Below are 6,630 nucleotides of genomic sequence, written 5' to 3'. Positions count from 1 at the left end.
TTTTTAGTGGCAGTCACTTTAAAAATACCTTTAGGTGCTATTACAGTGAATTGTGATTTTTGTCTGTACCCTTACATTCAGTAATGCTGATTGGCAGCACAGATCAAGATCAGACCAGGAAAATCTGTGCGATGAATGGAGATTAGGGTCAAAAAGTTAAAAGGGCAGTAAACATACTAAGGGAAGGAAGCAGATAAGGAAAAGGGGGAGAAAATTCCATTCCAGTTTTCAAATGAGCCACATCAGGCTGAATTATTGTTTACAAAAAATCTAAGGGGGTGGAAATGCTAAATAGGATTAGACCATGTGAATGTTGTATTGTTCTGTATATGGACAGATAAACCAGGGGTACCAAGTACATCAGAAATTTTCATCTTGATCCTTAAGGGAAGGGGTGTGCTTAAATATACACCAGGGGAAAAAAAGTCAGAAGGTAACAAATTTGGTAAATATGGAGGATGTTCCAGTGTAGCAATGTGTTTGTCGGTCAAAAACTGTTTAACAGAAAGTGCTGTGTGAGAAGAAGCTGATGAGGAATGAAATCATTTCGCCACATGATTCTTTCTCTCAGCTTTGTCAAAATTTCCTTAAAATGATGTTGGTTCACTGTTGTGCCTTTTGGAAACCATTCTGTCAAAATTATGCCCTTGTCAAAAAACAATTCTTGGCGATGAAGGTGTTTCCAGTGCATTGACTGACGTTTTGTTTCTGGATCATACTGGAAGATCCAGGATTCGTTGATGAATTTTTGAAAAGGGTTCGGGTCCACCGCAAGTTGCTGCAGAATGTCAGTTCAATTTTTTTGGCGGCACTTTTTTAAATATTTAAATTGACGTGTTGGTCAACTTTTCATGATTTCTGCACATGAGGGGAACACAAATGCATTAAATGTTGAATGGCAACAAACTAAACAGCAGAGAGTGGCGTCGTTTGTCATGAATGTTTGCGTAAGTTTAAATTTTCATGGTAAGTGCTCATAATCAGTTCTCACTGCTTTGTTTAAAAAATATAAACACAGTCTTGTTTTTTAATCAATAGACCTCGTATATTTAGATATTGCATATAGAATTTAGGTCTTTACACCAATCTAAGATGGAGTTTTCCAAAACTATGGGACAACCACCCCAGCAGTATTAATTAGATGTATCATCAGTGACTTTTTATAGGGGTCAGGTCCAACCAAGAGCAAGAGATGTGCAAGGTCATTGGTAATGTGAAATCTGTAAAGCTGGTGAAGGGGTGGCAAAATAGCCTACCATAAAAGCCTGTATAAAGTTTATGCTTTCAGTTTTTTAAACCAAAATACCTTTATGTAAAAAGGTGAGTTTTAACATAATAAAACACATACAATACTTATACATAATTGAAAATATTCTAAATAAATGAAAATACAGATTTGTCAAAAGGAAAAAGCAGACCCCCTACATTTACCACCAATTGAAATCTGTGAAATGATGAGAAATTAGGTGTTTTATATTAGGTGGCAATAACAAGAACATCCTTAGGGAGCTTTCTGTTGGATCTTGTTTAATTCTTTAGCTATATTTTCCCAGGTCTAGTGTTTTCTATGTTAATGTATATGGAGTTATCTTGCCAAAATTAAAAGGTTGCAGATGAGAATAGGAAGGGATTTAAAAAGATCATCAAATTACCTAAACTCAGGGTTTATTAACACTGTGCGAGTGCTATCCAAAAGAGAGTATTGCATGAATTGATTGAATGGTGGAGAACATGGAGAATGTATCAGTAGCTGGGGAGTTCTCTTTTTACATTATCAACCACTCTGAGCCTGAGACATTAAGTAACATTAGACATTAGTTCTCTCAACATGACCATCTATGATTTTCCCATGGACATTATTGGTTGAGTCTTCTCAGTGACACTAGAGATCCAGATATTTTAAAACACCTTGACTGGTCTTCCTGATAAATTGGCACCGGAAGTGTGTGCAGTATATCTCCCCATGCCTTTCAAATTAGTCCAAGCACAAATGGCCACCTTATGTGAACACACATGTTCAGAGAATTGCTGCAAACTCTTGAGGAATGTCAGATTGTGCTGGCATTCATAAAAGCCAAAGGGGTTCCAAACAACAGATAGTGTCTGCATGTTCTTGTCTATGGCTGGCTTAAGTATTTTATACATATAACTAAATGGAAGGCTTCAGAAAGACATTCAGAGGACAGCAGATTGCAGCTTTAGGCTCACATAATATCCAGTTTGTGCATTCTGTAAATATCCTAATTCAGAACACAATAAATTACAGAAAAGGTAATTTATAAAAAACAGTATTTAGTGATTTTCTGGTTTCTTTTTTTAACTTAACAGTTCACCCCTGGCATTGAACTGACACTGTCACTATCAGATACAGTCTGATAAAATCACAACATAAAATTGTGTATTCAGCTTTTTACAGTCACTTAAAACTTGTTCAGAAGAGACTACAGATGATTACACATGCAGTATGCTATACTTTACATATAGATTAAAGGATCTCCTCTCATGTAAATATCCCAAGGGCTCCAAATCCTATTGATGTTGATCTTATTCTGTGTAACATATCTCCATATTTTTACATAAAAATCATTCTATTGCATGTTCATCACATTTCATAACATCAAAGTCATTGTTTATGTTCTTTTCATAATTTTGGTTGATGCTTTTGTTTTTACTTTATATGTTGAGGCGGATGAGAAAGTTGAAGAATAGCTTTGTTTATTTTGCTGCTCCTCATTGGCTTTGCATGGGTGGTTGGGTGGGCTCTGCCCTACATGGCCCTCTAGGATTCTTTCTTCTGAGAATTCCAATATTCAACAAAACATTTAGCTTGTAAAGAAAGAGCCGTGTCCTGCTGCTATTCGTGGGTAGTTGATGCCTAAATGGTAGCAATAAATTAAAAACAATAAATGGTAATTGTTCATTGTTTTCTGTAATACCCTATTTAAATAAATTAAAGTACTTACAAAAGTTCTGTACTAATATTGCTTATGCATTGTTGTATTTATAGGCTTTCATTTACAGGCAGCTGTCCACTACTATCAATAGAAAACGTGTTGTTTTTCAAAAATTAGTGCACGATGGCACTTCCTCCCACTACTTTATTTATAGATTTATAAAGAAGTTCAAGTTAATTGCAAAGGAGAGTTCCAATACTGATCCTGCATGTCAATGCCTGGATTAAAAAAATGATCCACTATACCATTAAAGCAGATGTGTAAAGCAGATGAACAAAGTAGATGGCTTGGTGGGGTTAGTACTTACTTTAAAGGGGAACTAAACTAAAACCAAAAAAAATTACAATTAACTTTAATCTAGCAGATAGTTTGATGGCACTGGTCCTTCTAACGATCCACTCCTGCGTCGTCCTGGGATTTCTGTTTGTGGCGGTGAAGGAACACTGGGCGCCGCCATCTTCTATCTTCTCTTCCATCTTCTTCCTGCTACATCACCCGATCTCACACTGCGCAGGTGTGAAGGGGAAAAAAAGAGCCAATCTCACTGAGTATGCATGACATCGGAATCTCTTTTCCCTTAGTGGAAAGATTGGGCATGCACAGAAAGAGCAGCCTGAGTCTCCGGGTATGCATGACATAGTTATCCCGGGAGACTCTGCACTCTCATTAAGACTTATTGCAGTGTGGCATCTGTTTGTTTAAAAAAAGGGTGTTGCACTTAAAAAAAAACCAACATATTTACTTTATTTAGAAGGGTTGTCTACTCAGTGGTTAGCACTATGGCCTTTGCAGCGCTAGGTCCCAGGTTCAAATCTTGGAGGACACTATCTGCATGGAGTTTGCAGACTCTCCCTGTGTTTGCATGGCTTTCCCCTGGGTACTCTGGTTTCCTTCCACATTCCAAAAAACACGCAGTTTAATTAATTGGCTTCCCCCTAAACTAGACCTTAGATTGTGGTAATGACATATGACTATGATAGGGACTATGATATGATATGATATGATATGACTATGATAGGGATGATATGATCTAGTGACATGACTATGGCTAGTAACAGGAAGAGCTACATAATATGTCCTCCCTATTTTATTACTGTGTTACAATAATACAATAATTTAGTAAGACTTTTTGTACAAAAAAAAAAAATTCATAGTAAAAGAATTTTCTGCTCGGCCTATGGACTGCAGAGTGCAAAGCAAATACCACCACATATTCTATAAAACCTTGGTACTCAACCTTGGCCTAGGGGCCTCATTGCCACTTTTTCCTAGCCCTTAACACTCCTGCCCACCATAGTCTGTATGTTAGTGCTTGCTCAATCAAATTAAAGAAAATTATTTTTAGACTGGTATTTGTTAGTTAAATTGTTTGGTGTATTTCTTTCACACTACTGACTTATAAGAGGTCATAAAACTTATAAGACTCATAGAAGGTCAGTAGTATATCTTGCTGGTAATATAATCACAGGGAGATTTTCTGGCTTACATAGTACTCCCGTGAACTTTGATTGTGAGCACTTTAATGTAATGTTGATATGGTTGGATTTACACTATTAGTACTTGTTTTCCTTCATCTGGACAGTTAAACTAGAGAAAGAATTAATAACACGAATGCACAAGATTAGACTAAACACACTAAAGGTGTTATTTTGCCTAAGTTGGAGAAATACTGGAAAATGGAATGACTGGAATGGTCATACCAACAGTCACAGATAAGTCTCAGAAGACTGCAGTTTCAAGTGAAGGGCACATTGGAATAGATCTGGTCCAGGATTCAAAACATTTGCTAGTAAATAGCTTTGAAGAAATCCATTCCAGGTTTGCTGGATCACCTAGATTCACTGATGAAAGTGTATGCTCTCCAGCCTGGGAGAGCTTTAATATATCAGGGCCATTGTTGATAACGATTGTTTGAACTTTTGATACCACTTTACAATGGAAATATAACACAAAATAAATTACAGGTAAATTCTTTCTGTGCTCATGTGTTTAGGAAGAGTAAAATGTATTTGATTGTATTGGTGCCTGAAGTGGAAATGAAGTAGCAATTATTATTATTAAAATAATAATAATAATTATAGCAATATATTTAAAAAAAATAATAATTATAGCAATAATAACCTGAAATTAATCTGATTTGAATGAGAAACAACTTTATCTGTCATTAGGCTGGCATTTGTTACATATACAGAAATAGCAAGCACTATTACAAACATACCATCCTACCTCCCTGTCACTTGTCCTTGTGATTATCTCCTAAAGTCATATCCTAAAGTCATCCCATATTCTATTGGCCAAATGGCAGCTACCTTCCACTACCAGAAGCAGAATGGGCCACTGCACTTGATGGCAGCCAGCAAAATCCAAACGGGATTTCACTTTTACCAATACAGGCCAATCATATATGAGGTTTCCTGTTAAATCCTATTACCGGGTGATGGTGAATTCCATCTCGGAGTAGAGCAACTGTATTTGCTCCAATACATTGGTTCCCTCATCCCTACTCTACAACATACAGTACAGTCAAACTAAATTAAAATTAATCAATGTTTACAATGCCATGAGCGTCTTTCCCAATGTTCACAGCACAGGGAATTATATAGTTCAGGATATAAAAAAAATAGGATTTTACTATATATTATAATAAATTATTCCTACTTGTACAAAAGTTAGCTATTAGGTCATATCAACAATGAGTTAAATTAGACTCTGAGTGTTGCGTGCCAACAAGCTACTTCCTTCCCCAAAGTTTAGTCCCTGTCTACAGCCTAAATACTATAAAATGCTTAGGCAAATAGAGGAAGGGAGTGCGCTTGTTTTGATTCTCATTTATATTTAACTTGGTAAATTTAGATGCAGTATGTTTGTTTATTTTTACTCTTCAGAAAGACCTCGAGGTCAGTTTTATCTCTAAATGGTCCCAGAGCAATCTCTGTCCTGTAGCCAACTCAATTTCTGCATCTTCCTTAAAGGTACTAACAAAATAATGACTGCAATATGTGATATCACTAAGGCTCCTGGACAAACTTAAAACACCAATTAAATTTAAACAGAAACCACTAAAAACAGTAATTTTACAATTCAGAAATGTTAATAGAAAACAACAATTTTAAGCCCTAACATCAACTCCTGACCCTTAAAGTAACTAACCGCCTAAGCATATCACTTAATGTACTCAACCCAAAACAAACTAATCCTTAACCTAATCCCTAAATATAAATTTAAACCCTAGATGTAATCCCAAATCTACCCAAAAACTAAACCTACTGACAAACCAAACCATTATTTGTAACTCTTAAATTAAATTCTTACCCCAGAAACCTAAACCTTATCCTTATAGTTTTCACTGGGCAAACACCTATAAAAATGCTGTACTATCATAATAATAAGCCAAAATTGCATCAAGCCAAAAAACATCTTAGCATTATTACATTGAAAACTATTGATGTGGAGGTGGAAAAGCAATAACATATTTATAGGAGACATGCACATGGTCACATTGAAATGATTAAAAACGGAAAGCTGTACTGGGCTCACCAATCCTGGGTTCAATAGAGTATCATGTGTACTACACAAAATGTTTGTAATGAAAAATTAGCGTACCAAGTTTATCTCTTGCATCATAATATTTCCAGGGACAGCAGTGAAAAGGGTTAAATGCATCCTCAGCAATCAT

The sequence above is a fragment of the Pyxicephalus adspersus genome, chromosome 1, assembly GCF_032062135.1.
Source record: "Pyxicephalus adspersus chromosome 1, UCB_Pads_2.0, whole genome shotgun sequence".
NCBI lineage: Eukaryota > Metazoa > Chordata > Amphibia > Anura > Pyxicephalidae > Pyxicephalus > Pyxicephalus adspersus.
The sequence above is the reverse complement of the archived record's forward strand: the minus strand, read 5'-3'. Positions refer to the sequence as shown.